Source organism: Heptranchias perlo, chromosome 2 (assembly GCF_035084215.1).
Source record: "Heptranchias perlo isolate sHepPer1 chromosome 2, sHepPer1.hap1, whole genome shotgun sequence".
Classification (NCBI taxonomy): Eukaryota; Metazoa; Chordata; class Chondrichthyes; order Hexanchiformes; family Hexanchidae; genus Heptranchias; species Heptranchias perlo.
Genome location: NC_090326.1, coordinates 5,322,674 through 5,342,095, shown reverse-complemented (window position 1 = coordinate 5,342,095; position 19,422 = coordinate 5,322,674).

The following is a 19,422-nucleotide window of genomic DNA, read 5'->3' as shown; positions in this document are numbered from 1 at the left end:
GTACCATGCTCTGGGTCATCCTTTCCTGAAACATATGAGGTAGACAACGTTGGCCGAGTCACAGGAGTATGAACCATGCACCTGGTGGGTGGTGTCCTCTCGTGTGATGGTGGTATCTGTGTCGATGATCTGGCATGTCTTGCAGAGGTTACCGTGGCAGGGTTGTGTGGTGTCGTGGACGCTGTTCTCTTGAAAGCTAGGTAATTTGCTGCGAACGATGGTCTGTTTGAGGTTGGGTGGCTGTTTGAAGGCGAGTATTGGAGGTGTGGGGATGGCCATAGCGAGGTGTTCGTCGTCATTGATGACATGTTGAAGGCTGCGGAGAACATGGCGTAGTTTCTCCGCTCCGGGGAAGTACTGGACGACAAAGGGTACTCTGTTGGTTGCATCCCGTTATGAACCTTCTCTGTCGGTTCAGCCCACAGAAGCTGCTTGGCGGCTTCCCACCTTCGGAAGTCCAGTTGGGAGCCTGAGTCCGACCACAACCACCAGTCACTGAGGCTTATTCATGTATTCAACACATGTGTGACGCAGAGTCTGAAACTGGAGGTTCTGGAAGTCCCTGCACCTGGAGAATTGAGTCTTTATTGGGGTCTTGCAAAGGTCTCAGCCATCGACCTTTGCTGGATGCGATCTACCAAACTCCAGGGCCGTTTGGTCGGTCTTGATCAGCACCCTCCGGTTGTGGCCAATGTAGACAGCGTCTATAGTGCCTCCGCCAACCTGCTTCACACTTTTCAGTTCATTGATCCAACTGCTGAACTTCAGTCGTGAAAGCATCAGAGGGAAAGTCATCGCTCAGGAAACTAGTCCTGTTCCACCCACCACAATCCAAATAGTGGGACATGTGGGTTTGGCGGAGCTTCCTTCAGTGTTTGACGCATATTCGTGTTCTCCACCACCAAATCCATAGTGGCCAGCTTTACTTATTGCAGGATAATGCCTCACAGGTGAATTGAGGGAGCAATCCCTGCCACAGAGTGAGGACCACTTTCAGAGAGCATCACTGCAGCAGCAGGTTGTGTGGCTGCCATTAATAAAGGAGCAGGGTCTATCGTCCAGTGGATCTTGTATCACCACTTAGCTTGGCTGCGCATCTTGGAGTTCCTTCAGTAACTGCAGCAACAACCACTGCAGATGCCCTTAGATGCTGAGGGCTTCTGTGGCGAGCGAGTGGAGGAGCTGCTTCAGGGTACAAGCATCTCCAGCAGAACTTTCAGGCATTCCCGGATTGGCATGCAAGGAGACACTGTCTCACTTTGCAGCTGAGCCCACCCCATCTACAGGCCCTTTCAGGGACAGCAGTCTTTTCAAAGCTTTCGCCGGACTGCAATGTCTTTGTGTCATGTTAGCCCGTCTTTCCAGATTAGGACCTGGAAAGCAGGGAGCACGCAACAAGTAACCTTCAAGGCCCTCTCCAGCTCTCCCTCTCCAAGCAGTGATTCCTGCCTTTGATTGCCCACCACAGATGTGGATGGATGAGCCATTTCTACTACTTCCATGTGGAAATGGATCACTCGGGACACTTGGGCCTCGGAGACCAGAATTAGTGAGCATCCAATGCATTAGCTCCTTGAGCCTTCATGTTTTCATAATGTAGTTTGGTTTGACCATCAAAGCAACCAGCTACTAATGGGCAAACTGGCAGTTGAGATCAGTATCTTCGACCATCCACACTGAGAGCGAGTGAGTGATAGTCATAGTCATCTTCTTCCTCCAGAAGGACGAACTGTTGGGGATATTTCACCAGTTAAGCCTTGCTCCATCAATTAAGTTTCCACAGGCCTCCTTTGTCACAGCATCTGAACTAGAGCTGCTGGTCCTGAGATCACAGTGTTCTCCAGGTATTGGTGCTGCAGCCATCAGGCTGTTCAGCTTCGATATGGGTGGGAGGCTACATTCAGGATCAATGGACTTCTAGGCCAATCGATATGGATGAGTTCACTTGGCATTTCAACAGGCTCAAGGTTTGAATGCTACAATAAGACATTATATACCTTCAGACTTGATGCGGCGTAAGTCACTGCGCCTCCAGACACACAATTTGACAGTAGTCCGGAGCGCCTACAAACAGGGAGGGGCCCAGACCCGGTACCTCTGTCAACATGACACGTTACTTCCCATTGGTGCTTGAAGCATGGGTTGATATTCTTGGTGCCAATTTTGGTCGGGATGGACAATAAAACAGTCGGCACACTCAGCTAACTTGTAATCCACCCTGACGAGTGGATGATCCACACGTAGGTAGTCCAGAATATCATCAGGAGTTGGGGAGTTAACAAATCAATCAACTTGCTCACATTACTGGACAATCACCAATCTGCTAAAGGACCTCAGGCAGTCAGGGTGGAGACTGGGATAGTCTCTCATTCTTTTGTTTTTAGATTATGTTGTTCAGGATTGCCTGATCTCCAGAATGCTGTAGAAAATTACAGCAGAACGTGATTCTCGTTAAACCTTTCCTGGCCTCACAAACCGTGCTTCTCAGGCACTCCGGTTTTGAATGCTGCCAGTCTGACTTGAGGAGTCCACGGGAGAACACCAAGTCTTTTGAAGACCCTATAAGGTCTATTAGAGATCGAAAAGTTAACATATGTGTGGAGATGGAAGATATGGGTATGGTTCTCAATTAATACTTTGCATCTTTCTTCACAATAACAGGGAATGATGCAGAGATTGAAATTAAGAATGAGTGTGAAATAATGGATGGGATTAACATAGTGAGAGAGGAAGTATTAAGGGGTTTAGCATTTATGAAAGTAGATAAACCGCCAGGCCCGGATGGAATGCATTTCAGGCTGTTAAGAGAAGCAAGGGAGGAAATAACTGAGGCTTTGACTATCACTTTCCAATCCTCACTGGCTCGGCCAGAGGATTGCAGGAATGCTAATGTTGTACGGTTGTTTAAAAAGCGAGAAACAGAAAGACCGAGTAATTAAAAACCAGTGAGTGTAACCTCGATGGTGGGCAAATAATTGGAATCGATTCTGAGGGACAGCATAATCGTCATTTAGAAAGGCACAGGTTAATCAAGGACATTCAGCATGGATTTGTTAAGGGAAGTTTGTGTCTAAATAATTTGATTCAATTTTTTGTGCACTTAACAAGGAGGGTTGATCAGGGTAACATATACGATGTAGTGTACATGGATTTTTGCAAGGCTTTTGACAAGGTCCCACATGGCAGACTGGTTAACAAAGTAAAAGCCCATGGAATCCAAGGGAAAGGGGCTAGTTGCTCCAGAATTGGCTCAGTGGTAAGAACAAAGGGTAATGGTTGATGGTTTTTTTCGTGATTGGAAGGCTGTTTCCAGTGGGTTACCACAAGGCTCAGTACTAGGTCCCTTGCTTTTTGTGGTATATATTAATGATTTGGACTTGAATGTGGGGGGCTTGATCAAGAAGTTTGCAGACGATATAAAAATTGGCTGTGAGTTTGGTAGTGAGGAGGAAAGCTATAGTCTGCAAGACGATATCGATGGACTGGTCAGGTGGGCAGAAAAGTGGCAAATAGAATTCAATCCAGGGAAGTGTGAGGTAATGCATTTGGGGAGGTCAAACAAGGTAAGGGAGTACACAATAAATGGTAGGATATTGAGAAACAAAAGGGACCTTGGAGTGCATGTCCACAGATCCTGAAAGTAGCAGGACAAGTCGATAAGCTGGTTAAAAAGGCATACGGAATACTTCCCTTTATTAGCCGTGGCATAGAATATTAGAGCAGGGAGGTTATGCTGGAAATGTATAAAACATTGGTTAGTCCACAGCTTGAGTACTGCGTACAGTTCTCGTCACTACATTACAGGAAATATGTGATTGCACTAGAGAGGCTACAGAGAAGATTTACGAGGATGTTGCCAGGGCTTGAGAATTTTAGCTATGAGAAAAGATTGGATAGGCTGGGGCTGTTTTCTTTGGAACAAAGGAGGCTAATTGGGAGATTTAATTTAGGTATGTAAAATTATGATGGGACTAGATAGAGTGGATAGGGAGGACCTTTTTCCCTTAGTAGAGGGGTCAGTGATCAGGGGGCATAGCTTTAAAGTAATTGGTCTGCGGATTAGACGGCAGCTGATAAGAATTTTTTTTTTACCCAGAGGGTGGTGGAGGTCTGGAACTCACTGCCTGAAAGAGTGGTGGAGGCAGAAACCCTCAAATCATTGGCAAAGTAATTGGATGCACACTTGAAATGCCGTAACCTACAGGGCTACGGACCATGTGCTGGAAAGTGGGATTAAGCTGGATCGCTCTTTTTCTGCCGGCACGGACGCAATGGGCCGAATGACGTCCTTCTATGCCGTAACTTTCTGTGGTTCTATGACTCTACCTTTCTTATGGAATCTTCATTCTTCATTCGGACGTACTCCACACACTGCTGGACACAGTCCGAGTGGTACTCAGGGCGAGAAGGGTGGGCACTGCAAGGGAACACACTCTGGCTTCCAGCACAAACAGATCTAATTGATTGTTATTCACGGCTGCTAGATCCAAACAGTAAGGTGAACCTTCAGGATCAGGATCCTGCTAGCTTTTGATTGATGGCCTGGCTTTTGAGATGGAATGTCTATCAGATTAGGGTAGATTAGCAGTATGGTACTGACCGTGGTGGACACAGTACTTGTTTCCCAAACACACCTCTAACATGGAGCCACCCTCCTATCTTTACCAGGTATCACTGCTCAGGTTGGCATTCGTGGGTAATGCTCACTTTATCATAAGTGTCCTGGTCACTTATGATAACGTCCCTTTTAAACTCAACCCTTGTAAACTGCTCCCTTTTAAACTGCCCTCTTGGCAGCTGCTCCCTTGTAAACTGTCCCCTTGTAAAATGATCCCTTGCAAACCGCCCCTTTGTAAATGGATCCGTTGTAAACTGCTCCCTTATAAACTGGTCCCTTGTAAACTGATCCCTTGTAAATTGGTCCCTTGTAAACTGCCCACTTGTAACTTGATCCCTTGTATAATGCTCCCTTGTAAACTGCTCCCTTGTAAATTACCCCCTTGTAAACTGATCCCTTGTAAACTGTCCCCTTATAAACTGTTCCCTTGTAAACTGATCCCTTGTAAACTGTCCCCTTATAAATTGTTCCCTTATAAATTGTTCCCTTGTAAACTGATCCCTTGTAAACTGTCCCCTTATAAACTGTTCCCTTGTAAACTGATCCCTTATAAACCGTTCCCTTGTCAACTGATCCCTTGTAAACTTTCCCCTTATAAACTGTTCCCTTGTAAACTGATCCCTTGTAAACTGATCCCTTATAAACTGTTCCCTTGTAAACTATTCCCTTATAAACTGGTGCCTTAAAAACTGCCTCCTTGTAAAATGATGCCTTGTAAGCTGATCTCTTGTAAACAGATCCCTTGTAAACTGCGTCTTGTAAACTGTTCCCTTGTAAACTGTCCCCTTTTAAACTGCCCCGTTGTAAACTGCCTCCTTGTAAATTGCCCCCTTGTAAACTGATCACTCGTAAACTGCCCCATTGTAAACTGACCCTTTGTAAACTGATCCATTGTAAACTGATCCCTGTAAACTGATCCCTTTTAAACTGCTCTCTTTTAAACAGCCCCTTGTAAACTGCCCCCTTGCAAGCTGCTCTCGTGTAAACTGCCCCCTTGTAAACTGATCCCTTGCAAGCTGCTCTCGTGTAAACTGCCCCCTTGTAAACTGATCCCTTGTAACCTGCTCTTGTGTAAACTGCCCCCTTGTAAACTACCACCTTGTAAGTTGATCTCTTTTAAGCGCCTCTTCATTCTTCAAATAACTCGTCACTTTCCACCCGCCAGCTTGTCTCTTGGGCCTTGTGGGAAGTGTTTGGTCCGTTTCTTTTCCTTGTCCTGATTTGCCTTTGGGTGCAGATTATTGAATATTTTCACGGCTGAGATGAATAGATTTTGGACTCCAGTGGAATCAAGCGATATGAGAATCGGGCGGGAAAGTGGAGTTGAGGTCGAAGCTGAGCCATGATCTGATTGAATGGTGAAGCAGGTTCGAGGGGCCATATGGCCTACTCCTGCTCCTATTTCTGATGTTCTTATGTTCTTATATCAACAAACTGAGTTTTGTGGTGTGCTAAAAGTTAACGTTGCTCGGGAGCCGGTGAGGGAGGGGAAAACCTGTGTTGTGCCCTGCAAAGTCAGGATGCTTATAAAATGTCTTGAAGAGGAGGTCACGTTATCAGTGATTTTCCCTTACATCGTGATAATTAGATTTACATTCTAGCCCATTCGTCCCATCAATGTTTTGGAACTGGTGTTTCCTCCAGTTACTGCTGGCTCAGTAACTGTATTCCAATCCACTGAGCACAGGACGGCCGAAAGGAATGGGATCAGATCCCAGTGAATTAAAGGAATGGGATCAGCTCCCAGTGAATTAAAGGAATGGGATCAGATCCAATGGATTAAATGCATGGGATCAGCTCCCAGTGAATTAAAGGAATGGGATCAGATCCAATGGATTAAATGCATGGGATCAGATCCCAGTGAATTAAAGGAATGGGATCAGATCCAATGGATTAAATGCATGGGATCAGATCCCAGTGAATTAAAGGAATGGGATCAGATCCAGTGGATTAAAGGCATGGGATCGGATCCCATGGAATTAAAGAAATGTGATTAGATCCCAATGAATTAAAGGAATGTGATCAGATCGCTGAGAATTAAAGCAATGTGATCAGATCGCAGAGAATTATGGAATGGGATCAGATCCCAGTGAATTAAAGGAATGTGATCAGATTCCAGAGAATTAAAGGAATGTGATCAGATCGCAGAAAATTATGGAATGGGATCAAAACCCAGTGAGTTAAAAACATGGGATCAGATCCCAGCGAATTAAAAGCATGGGATCAGATCCCAGCGAATTAAAAGATCGCAGCCAATTAGATGGTTGGAATCAGATCTCAGCAAATTAAATGAATGGGATCAGATTCCAGTTAATTAAAGGCATGGGATCATATCCCAGAGAATTAATTGAATGGGATCAAATCACATCGAATTAAAGGCATGGGATCAGATCCCAGCGAATTAAACGCATATTATCAGATCCCACCGAATTGAATGAATAGGATCAGACACAGTCCCCTCCCCCCACAATCTGACACAGTCCCCTCCCCCAAAAATCAGACACAGTCTCCTCCTCCAAAAATCAGACACAGTCTCCTCCTCCAAAAATCAGACACAGTCCCCTCCCCCAAAAATCAGACACAGTCTCCTCCTCCAAAAATCAGACACAGTCCCCTCCCCCACAATCAGACACAGTCCCCTCCCCCAAAAATCAGACACAGTCCCCTCCCCCAAAAATCAGACACAGTCCCCTCCCCCACAATCTGACACAGTCCCCTCCCCCAAAAATCAGACACAGTCCCCTCCTCCAAAAATCAGACACAGTCCCCTCCCCCAAAAATCAGACACAGTCCCCTCCTCCAAAAATCAGACACAGTCCCCTCCTCCAAAAATCAGACACAGTCCCCTCCTCCAAAAATCAGACACAGTCCCCTCCCCCCACAATCTGAAACAGTCCCCTCCCCCAAAAATCAGACACAGTCCCCTCCTCCAAAAATCAGACACAGTCCCCTCCTCCAAAAATCAGACACAGTCCCCTCCCCCAAAAATCAGACACAGTCCCCTCCTCCAAAAATCAGACACAGTCCCCTCCCCCAAAAATCAGACACAGTCCCCTCCCCCAAAAATCAGACACAGTCTCCTACCCCAAAAATCAGACACAGTCCCCTCCCCCAAAAATCAGACACAGTCCCCTCCCCCAAAAATCAGACACAGTCTCCTCCCTCCAAAAATCAGACACAGTCTCCTCCCCCAAAAATCTGACACAGTCCCCTCCCCCAAAAATCAGACACAGTCCCCTCCCCCAAAAATCAGACACAGTCCCCTCCTCCAAAAATCAGACACAGTCCCCTCCCCCAAAAATCTGACACAGTCCCCTCCTCCAAAAATCAGACACAGTCCCCTCCCCCAAAAATCTGACACAGTCCCCTCCCCCAAAAATCAGACACAGTCCCCTCCCCCAAAAATCTGACACAGTCCCCTCCCCCAAAAATCAGACACAGTCCCCTCCCCCAAAAATCTGACACAGTCCCCTCCTCCAAAAATCAGACACAGTCCCCTCCCCCAAAAATCAGACACAGTCCCCTCCTCCAAAAATCAGACACAGTCCCCTCCTCCAAAAATCAGACACAGTCCCCTCCTCCAAAAATCAGACACAGTCCCCTCCTCCAAAAATCAGACACAGTCCCCTCCCCCAAAAATCTGACACAGTCCCCTCCTCCAAAAATCAGACACAGTCCCCTCCCCCAAAAATCAGACACAGTCCCCTCCTCCAAAAATCAGACACAGTCCCCTCCCTCCAAAAATCAGACACAGTCCCCTCCTCCAAAAATCAGACACAGTCCCCTCCCCCAAAAATCAGACACAGTCCCCTCCTCCAAAAATCAGACACAGTCCCCTCCTCCAAAAATCAGACACAGTCCCCTCCTCCAAAAATCAGACACAGTCCCCTCCTCCAAAAATCAGACACAGTCCCCTCCCCCAAAAATCAGACACAGTCCCCTCCCCCAAAAATCAGACACAGTCCCCTCCTCCAAAAATCAGACACAGTCCCCTCCCCCAAAAATCAGACACAGTCCCCTCCCCCAAAAATCTGACACAGTCCCCTCCCCCAAAAATCAGACACAGTCCCCTCCCCCAAAAATCAGACACAGTCCCCTCCTCCAAAAATCAGACACAGTCCCCTCCCTCCAAAAATCAGACACAGTCCCCTCCCTCCAAAAATCAGACACAGTCCCCTCCTCCAAAAATCAGACACAGTCCCCTCCTCCAAAAATCTGACACAGTCCCCTCCCCCAAAAATCAGACACAGTCCCCTCCCTCCAAAAATCAGACACAGTCCCCTCCCCCAAAAATCAGACACAGTCCCCTCCCCCAAAATCAGACACAGTCCCCTCCTCCAAAAATCAGACACAGTCCCCTCCTCCAAAAATCAGACACAGTCCCCTCCCCCAAAAATCAGACACAGTCCCCTCCCCCAAAAATCAGACACAGTCCCCTCCTCCAAAAATCAGACACAGTCCCCTCCTCCAAAAATCAGACACAGTCCCCTCCCCCAAAAATCAGACACAGTCCCCTCCCCCAAAAATCAGACACAGTCCCCTCCCCCAAAAATCAGACACAGTCTCCTCCTCCAAAAATCAGACACATTCCCCTCCTCCAAAATCTGACACATTCCCCTCCCCCAAAAATCTGAAACAGTCCCCTCCTCCAAAATCTGACACAGTCCCCTCCCCCTAAAATATGACACATTCCCATCCCACAAAATTTGACATAGTTCCCTCCCCCAAAAATCTGACACATTCCCCTCCCCCAAGATTAACTATTTAGATATCTGACATTTTAACAGCATTAGCTCGCCTGTCTCCTGAACAGATCACAGAATAATTTCGCCTCGGACGTTGGAGCAAAACGGGCGATAGCGATTCGGCAGCCCTGTTTTGTGCTCGGTCCGATTTCCTTTTCCATTGACTGTTGCTTTTCCCGATGAGATGTTGAACCAGGGCCCCCTCTATCTGTTTCAGTGGACGGAACAGATCCGACAGCACTAAGGCGTGAAGAGTAGGAGAGTCCCCCGATGTTCCAATGAACATTTATCCCCCAACTTTCCGCTCGGGTGTGAAACTGGCGGTAGAAATCAGCGGATTCACAGAAGTTGTTCGATTTTCATTTCAATCATCAGAAACACCAGTTCTACGCCCGAGTGTTAAGTTTTTGTTTGTTCATTCTTGAGCTGTGGGCGTCGCTGGTAAGGCCACATTAATTGCTCACTTCAATTACCCTGAGAAGTTGCTGGTGGGCCTTCTTCAACGGTTGACGTCGCTGTTTCAGACAACTGAATGGCTCACTCGGGCACTTCTGAGAGCAGGTAACCTAACAGTCGAACACATTGCTGAGGGATTGGAGGCATATATAGGTCAGACCGGGTAAAGACGGCTGGTTTCCTTCCCAAAAATCATTGATAAACCTGTTTTTAAATGAAACTGGGACAGTTTAATGGTCTGTGATATCACTTTTTAAAAGATCCAATTTCTTTTCAACTGAATTCGAATTCTCAAACTGCCATTTTAACTCAAGTTCGCTGGGTTATTAACACCGTTTCTGGATTATCAGTCCAGTAATATAATCACTACACTACCGTATCGTGATAGTTGGAAGCTAGTCCATTAAATGGCCTGATATCTCATTGCAATTTGTTGGGATATGAGAGAGAATTGGTTGCCTGGTGTGCCTACATTACCACAGTTACTCAGCTCAAAAGTACATGAAAGGTGTTAGAAAATGCAAGTATTTTCTTTTCTTCTTCCGATTACTTGTTCAACCCACTATATATATATTATTGCTTCGTGTATAGTGATTATTATGACATGTCTGTCTTGTGATATTTGGCATTAAACCATAGTCTAGTCTCCCGCCCCCTCGATCGGTCAGTCTGTAGATCGGTTCATATTCCTTGTATGTGTTTGTTCTAATCTGACCATTGCTCAGTACAATGGATTATTGAGTCCCATCTCTTGATTTTTGACGTATGATGAAGACAGTGAGAAATGTTGGTATTTTGTTATCCCAGAGTGGAGAGGGGAGAGAAACTGCTTATGGTGGTGAACTTAAAAGAAAACAGAAAATAATATAAATATACAGCAGATCCGTCAGTACCTGAAAAATAGTTTCATCACAAAAAGTTACATCATAAGCAACATGACCAGAAACATCAAACTATCTTCTTTCCGCTCAAATGCTGACGAACCAGCTGTGTATTTAGACCATCTTCTGCTTATTTTTTAGGCCCAGAGTAGTTCAGACTGGAGGGCCTGACATGGGTCCTGCCCACTTGCTGCAGTATAATTTCCACTGGTTGAATAAACTTTCACAACGTTTTACTTTATGAGCGGGTGGGTGAATTTATCATTACAAGTTCTTCAATTTCACTCTCTCCAGTCCCCTTGTGTAGTTCCAGCTGTTTAAAAATTCACCCTTCAGTGTGTAAATGACAGGAATCTGGACTAAAGAAATTGTTTCAGCAACGATTGTTTTCTCATTTTGGGAAGGCAGGAAAGTATTGATAATTTACCCAGTTTCCACTGCAGCCCAGACTGAGCCCCACCCTGGGACCTTACTGTCTGTGATTTTACCCAGATTCCCACTGCAGCCCAGACTGAGCCCCACCCTGGGACCTTACTGTCTGTGATTTTACCCAGATTCCCACTGCAGCCCAGACTGAGCCCCACCCTGGGACCTTACTGTCTGTGATTTTACCCAGAGTCCCACTGCAGCCCAGACTGAGCCCCACCCTGGGACCTTACTGTCTGTGCGTTTACCCAGATTCCCACTGCAGCCCAGACTGAGCCCCACCCTGGGACCTCACTGTCTGTGCGTTTACCCAGATTCCCACTGCAGCCCAGACTGAGCCCCACCCTGGGACCTCACTGTCTGTGCGTTTACCCAGAGTCCCACTGCAGCCCAGACTGAGCCCCACCCTGGGACCTCACTGTCTGTGCGTTTACCCAGAGTCCCACTGCAGCCCAGACTGAGCCCGACCCTGGGACCTTACTGTCTGTGCGTTTACCCAGATTCCCACTGCAGCCCAGACTGAGCCCCACCCTGGGACCTTACTGTCTGTGCGTTTACCCAGATTCCCACTGCAGCCCAGACTGAGCCCCACCCTGGGACCTTACTGTCTGTGCGTTTACCCAGAGTCCCACTGCAGCCCAGACTGAGCCCCACCCTGGGACCTCACTGTCTGTGCGTTTACCCAGATTCCCACTGCAGCCCAGACTGAGCCCCACCCTGGGACCTCACTGTCTGTGATTTTACCCAGATTCCCACTGCAGCCCAGACTGAGCCCCACCCTGGGACCTCACTGTCTGTGATTTTACCCAGATTCCCACTGCAGCCCAGACTGAGCCCCACCCTGGGACCTTACTGTCTGTGATTTTACCCAGATTCCCACTGCAGCCCAGACTGAGCCCCACCCTGGGACCTTACTGTCTGTGCGTTTACCCAGATTCCCACTGCAGCCCAGACTGAGCCCCACCCTGGGACCTTACTGTCTGTGCGTTTACCCAGAGTCCCACTGCAGCCCAGACTGAGCCCCACCCTGGGACCTTACAGTCTGTGATTTTACCCAGATTCCCACTGCAGCCCAGACTGAGCCCCACCCTGGGACCTTACTGTCTGTCATTTTACCCAGATTCCCACTGCAGCCCAGACTGAGCCCCACCCTGGGACCTTACTGTCTGTGCGTTTAGCGAGATTCCCACTGCAGCCCAGACTGAGCCCCACCCTGGGACCTTACTGTCTGTTATTTTACCCAGATTCCCACTGCAGCCCAGACTGAGCCCCACCCTGGGAGCTTACTGTCTGTGCGTTTACCCAGTTTCCACTGCAGCCCAGACTGAGCCCCACCCTGGGAGCTTACTGTCTGTGCGTTTACCCAGATTCCCACTGCAGCCCACACTGAGCCCCACCCTGGGACCTTACTGTCTGTGCGTTTACCCAGAGTCCCACTGCAGCCCAGACTGAGCCCCACCCTGGGACCTTACTGTCTGTGCGTTTACCCAGTTTCCACTGCAGCCCAGACTGAGCCCCACCCTGGGACCTTACTGTCTGTGCGTTTACCGAGATTCCCACTGCAGCCCAGACTGAGCCCCACCCTGGGACCTCACTGTCTGTGCGTTTACCGAGATTCCCACTGCAGCCCAGACTGAGCCCCACCCTGGGACCTTACTGTCTGTGCGTTCACCCAGATTCCCACTGCAGCCCAGACTGAGCCCCACCCTGGGACCTTCCTGTCTGTGATTTTACCCAGATTCCCACTGCAGCCCAGACTGAGCCCCACCCTGGGACCTTCCTGTCTGTGCGTTTACCCAGATTCCCACTGCAGCCCAGACTGAGCCCCACCCTGGGACCTTACTGTCTGTGCGTTTACCCAGAGTCCCACTGCAGCCCACACTGAGTCCCACCCTGGGACCTCACTGTCTGTGCGTTTACCCAGATTCCCACTGCAGCCCAGACTGAGCCCCACCCTGGGACCTTCCTGTCTGTGATTTTACCCAGATTCCCACTGCAGCCCAGACTGAGCCCCACCCTGGGACCTTCCTGTCTGTTATTTTACCCAGATTCCCACTGCAGCCCAGACTGAGCCCCACCCTGGGACCTCACTGTCTGTGCGTTTACCCAGATTCCCACTGCAGCCCAGACTGAGCCCCACCCTGGGACCTTCCTGTCTGTGATTTTACCCAGAGTCCCACTGCAGCCCAGACTGAGCCCCACCCTGGGACCTCACTGTCTGTGCGTTTCCCCAGATTCCCACTGCAGCCCAGACTGAGCCCCACCCTGGGACCTTCCTGTCTGTGATTTTACCCAGATTCCCACTGCAGCCCAGACTGAGCCCCACCCTGGGACCTTCCTGTCTGTGCGTTTACCCAGATTCCCACTGCAGCCCAGACTGAGCCCCACCCTGGGACCTGACTGTCTGTGCGTTTACCCAGAGTCCCACTGCAGCCCACACTGAGCCCCACCCTGGGACCTCACTGTCTGTGATTTTACCCAGATTCCCACTGCAGCCCACACTGAGCCCCACCCTGGGACCTTACTGTCTGTGATTTTACCCAGATTCCCACTGCAGCCCAGACTGAGCCCCACCCTGGGACCTTACTGTCTGTGCGTTTACCCAGATTCCCACTGCAGCCCAGACTGAGCCCCACCCTGGGACCTTACTGTCTGTGCGTTTACCCAGAGTCCCACTGCAGCCCAGACTGAGCCCCACCCTGGGACCTCACTGTCTGTGCGTTTACCCAGATTCCCACTGCAGCCCAGACTGAGCCCCACCCTGGGACCTCACTGTCTGTGATTTTACCCAGATTCCCACTGCAGCCCAGACTGAGCCCCACCCTGGGACCTCACTGTCTGTGATTTTACCCAGATTCCCACTGCAGCCCAGACTGAGCCCCACCCTGGGACCTTACTGTCTGTGATTTTACCCAGATTCCCACTGCAGCCCAGACTGAGCCCCACCCTGGGACCTTACTGTCTGTGCGTTTACCCAGATTCCCACTGCAGCCCAGACTGAGCCCCACCCTGGGACCTTACTGTCTGTGCGTTTACCCAGAGTCCCACTGCAGCCCAGACTGAGCCCCACCCTGGGACCTTACAGTCTGTGATTTTACCCAGATTCCCACTGCAGCCCAGACTGAGCCCCACCCTGGGACCTTACTGTCTGTCATTTTACCCAGATTCCCACTGCAGCCCAGACTGAGCCCCACCCTGGGACCTTACTGTCTGTGCGTTTAGCGAGATTCCCACTGCAGCCCAGACTGAGCCCCACCCTGGGACCTTACTGTCTGTTATTTTACCCAGATTCCCACTGCAGCCCAGACTGAGCCCCACCCTGGGAGCTTACTGTCTGTGCGTTTACCCAGTTTCCACTGCAGCCCAGACTGAGCCCCACCCTGGGAGCTTACTGTCTGTGCGTTTACCCAGATTCCCACTGCAGCCCACACTGAGCCCCACCCTGGGACCTTACTGTCTGTGCGTTTACCCAGAGTCCCACTGCAGCCCAGACTGAGCCCCACCCTGGGACCTTACTGTCTGTGCGTTTACCCAGTTTCCACTGCAGCCCAGACTGAGCCCCACCCTGGGACCTTACTGTCTGTGCGTTTACCGAGATTCCCACTGCAGCCCAGACTGAGCCCCACCCTGGGACCTCACTGTCTGTGCGTTTACCGAGATTCCCACTGCAGCCCAGACTGAGCCCCACCCTGGGACCTTACTGTCTGTGCGTTCACCCAGATTCCCACTGCAGCCCAGACTGAGCCCCACCCTGGGACCTTCCTGTCTGTGATTTTACCCAGATTCCCACTGCAGCCCAGACTGAGCCCCACCCTGGGACCTTCCTGTCTGTGCGTTTACCCAGATTCCCACTGCAGCCCAGACTGAGCCCCACCCTGGGACCTTACTGTCTGTGCGTTTACCCAGAGTCCCACTGCAGCCCACACTGAGTCCCACCCTGGGACCTCACTGTCTGTGCGTTTACCCAGATTCCCACTGCAGCCCAGACTGAGCCCCACCCTGGGACCTTCCTGTCTGTGATTTTACCCAGATTCCCACTGCAGCCCAGACTGAGCCCCACCCTGGGACCTTCCTGTCTGTTATTTTACCCAGATTCCCACTGCAGCCCAGACTGAGCCCCACCCTGGGACCTCACTGTCTGTGCGTTTACCCAGATTCCCACTGCAGCCCAGACTGAGCCCCACCCTGGGACCTTCCTGTCTGTGATTTTACCCAGAGTCCCACTGCAGCCCAGACTGAGCCCCACCCTGGGACCTCACTGTCTGTGCGTTTCCCCAGATTCCCACTGCAGCCCAGACTGAGCCCCACCCTGGGACCTTCCTGTCTGTGATTTTACCCAGATTCCCACTGCAGCCCAGACTGAGCCCCACCCTGGGACCTTCCTGTCTGTGCGTTTACCCAGATTCCCACTGCAGCCCAGACTGAGCCCCACCCTGGGACCTGACTGTCTGTGCGTTTACCCAGAGTCCCACTGCAGCCCACACTGAGCCCCACCCTGGGACCTCACTGTCTGTGATTTTACCCAGATTCCCACTGCAGCCCACACTGAGCCCCACCCTGGGACCTTACTGTCTGTGATTTTACCCAGATTCCCACTGCAGCCCAGACTGAGCCCCACCCTGGGACCTTACTGTCTGTGATTTTACCCAGAGTCCCACTGCAGCCCAGACTGAGCCCCACCCAGGGACCTTACTGTCTGTGATTTTACCCAGATTCCCACTGCAGCCCAGACTGAGCCCCACCCTGGGACCTTCCTGTCTGTGCGTTTACCCAGATTCCCACTGCAGCCCACGCTGAGCCCCACCCAGGGACCTTACTGTCTGTGATTTTACCCAGATTCCCACTGCAGCCCAGACTGAGCCCCACCCTGGGACCTTACTGTCTGTGCGTTTACCCAGATTCCCACTGCAGCCCAGACTGAGCCCCACCCTGGGACCTTACTGTCTGTGCGTTTACCCAGATTCCCACTGCAGCCCAGACTGAGCCCCACCCTGGGACCTTACTGTCTGTGCGTTTACCCAGATTCCCACTGCAGCCCAGACTGAGCCCCACCCTGGGACCTCACTGTCTGTGATTTTACCCAGATTCCCACTGCAGCCCAGACTGAGCCCCACCCTGGGACCTCACTGTCTGTGATTTTACCCAGATTCCCACTGCAGCCCAGACTGAGCCCCACCCTGGGACCTTACTGTCTGTGCGTTTAGCGAGATTCCCACTGCAGCCCACACTGAGCCCCTCCCTGGGAGCTTACTGTCTGTGCGTTTACCCAGTTTCCACTGCAGCCCAGACTGAGCCCCACCCTGGGACCTTACTGTCTGTGCGTTTACCCAGTTTCCACTGCAGCCCAGACTGAGCCCCACCCTGGGACCTTACTGTCTGTGCGTTTACCGAGATTCCCACTGCAGCCCAGACTGAGCCCCACCCTGGGACCTCACTGTCTGTGCGTTTACCCAGATTCCCACTGCAGCCCAGACTGAGCCCCACCCTGGGACCTTACTGTCTGTGCGTTTACCCAGTTTCCCACTGCAGCCCAGACTGAGCCCCACCCTGGGACCTTACTGTCTGTGCGTTTACCCAGTTTCCCACTGCAGCCCAGACTGAGCCCCACCCTGGGACCTTACTGTCTGTGCGTTTACCCAGTTTCCCACTGCAGCCCAGACTGAGCCCCACCCTGGGACCTTACTGTCTGTGCGTTTACCCAGTTTCCCACTGCAGCCCAGACTGAGCCCCACCCTGGGACCTTACTGTCTGTGCGTTTACCCAGATTCCCACTGCAGCCCAGACTGAGCCCCACCCTGGGACCTTACTGTCTGTGATTTTACCCAGAGTCCCACTGCAGCCCACACTGAGCCCCACCCTGGGACCTTCCTGTCTCTGATTTTACCCAGATTCCCACTGCAGCCCAGACTGAGCCCCACCCTGGGACCTTCCTGTCTGTGCGTTTACCCAGATTCCCACTGCAGCCCAGACTGAGCCCCACCCTGGGACCTTACTGTCTGTGATTTTACCCAGATTCCCACTGCAGCCCAGACTGAGCCCCACCCTGGGACCTTACTGTCTGTGATTTTACCCAGATTACCACTGCAGCCCAGACTGAGCCCCACCCTGGGACCTTCCTGTCTGTGCGTTTACCCAGATTCCCACTGCAGCCCAGACTGAGCCCCACCCTGGGACCTCACTGTCTGTGCGTTTACCCAGATTCCCACTGCAGCCCAGACTGAGCCCCACCCTGGGACCTTCCTGTCTGTGCGTTTACCCAGATTCCCACTGCAGCCCAGACTGAGCCCCACCCTGGGACCTTACTGTCTGTGATTTTACCCAGATTCCCACTGCAGCCCAGACTGAGCCCCACCCTGGGACCTTCCTGTCTGTGATTTTACCCAGATTCCCACTGCAGCCCAGACTGAGCCCCACCCTGGGACCTTACTGTCTGTGCGTTTACCCAGAGTCCCACTGCAGCCCAGACTGAGCCCCACCCTGGGACCTCACTGTCTGTGATTTTACCCAGATTACCACTGCAGCCCAGACTGAGCCCCACCCTGGGACCTTCCTGTCTGTGATTTTACCCAGATTCCCACTGCAGCCCAGACTGAGCCCCACCCTGGGACCTTCCTGTCTGTGCGTTTACCCAGATTCCCACTGCAGCCCAGACTGAGCCCCACCCTGGGACCTTACTGTCTGTGCGTTTACCCAGATTCCCACTGCAGCCCAGACTGAGCCCCACCCTGGGACCTTCCTGTCTGTGATTTTACCCAGATTCCCACTGCAGCCCAGACTGAGCCCCACCCTGGGACCTTCCTGTCTGTGATTTTACCCAGATTCCCACTGCAGCCCAGACTGAGCCCCACCCTGGGACCTTTCTGTCTGTGCGTTTACCCAGATTCCCACTGCAGCCCAGACTGAGCCCCACCCTGGGACCTTACTGTCTGTGCGTTCACCCAGATTCCCACTGCAGCCCAGACTGAGCCCCACCCTGTGACCTTACTGTCTGTGATTTTACCCAGAGTCCCACTGCAGCCCAGACTGAGCCCCACCCTGGGACCTTACTGTCTGTGCGTTTACCCAGAGTCCCACTGCAGCCCAGACTGAGCCCCACCCTGGGACCTTACTGTCTGTGCGTTTACCCAGTTTCCACTGCAGCCCAGACTGAGCCCCACCCTGGGACCTTACTGTCTGTGCGTTTACCGAGATTCCCACTGCAGCCCAGACTGAGCCCCACCCTGGGACCTCACTGTCTGTGCGTTTACCGAGATTCCCACTGCAGCCCAGACTGAGCCCCACCCTGGGACCTTACTGTCTGTGCGTTCACCCAGATTCCCACTGCAGCCCAGACTGAGCCCCACCCTGGGACCTTCCTGTCTGTGATTTTACCCAGATTCCCACTGCAGCCCAGACTGAGCCCCACCCTGGGACCTTCCTGTCTGTGCGTTTACCCAGATTCCCACTGCAGCCCAGACTGAGCCCCACCCTGGGACCTTACTGTCTGTGCGTTTACCCAGAGTCCCACTGCAGCCCACACTGAGTCCCACCCTGGGACCTCACTGTCTGTGCGTTTACCCAGATTCCCACTGCAGCCCAGACTGAGCCCCACCCTGGGACCTTCCTGTCTGTGATTTTACCCAGATTCCCACTGCAGCCCAGACTGAGCCCCACCCTGGGACCTTCCTGTCTGTTATTTTACCCAGATTCCCACTGCAGCCCAGACTGAGCCCCACCCTGGGACCTCACTGTCTGTGCGTTTACCCAGATTCCCACTGCAGCCCAGACTGAGCCCCACCCTGGGACCTTCCTGTCTGTGATTTTACCCAGAGTCCCACTGCAGCCCAGACTGAGCCCCACCCTGGGACCTTACTGTCTGTGCGTTTACCCAGATTCCCACTGCAGCCCAGACTGAGCCCCACCCTGGGACCTGACTGTCTGTGCGTTTACCCAGAGTCCCACTGCAGCCCACACTGAGCCCCACCCTGGGACCTCACTGTCTGTGATTTTACCCAGATTCCCACTGCAGCCCACACTGAGCCCCACCCTGGGACCTTACTGTCTGTGATTTTACCCAGATTCCCACTGCAGCCCAGACTGAGCCCCACCCTGGGACCTTACTGTCTGTGCGTTTACCCAGATTCCCACTGCAGCCCAGACTGAGCCCCACCCTGGGACCTTACTGTCTGTGCGTTTACCCAGAGTCCCACTGCAGCCCAGACTGAGCCCCACCCTGGGACCTCACTGTCTGTGCGTTTACCCAGATTCCCACTGCAGCCCAGACTGAGCCCCACCCTGGGACCTCACTGTCTGTGAT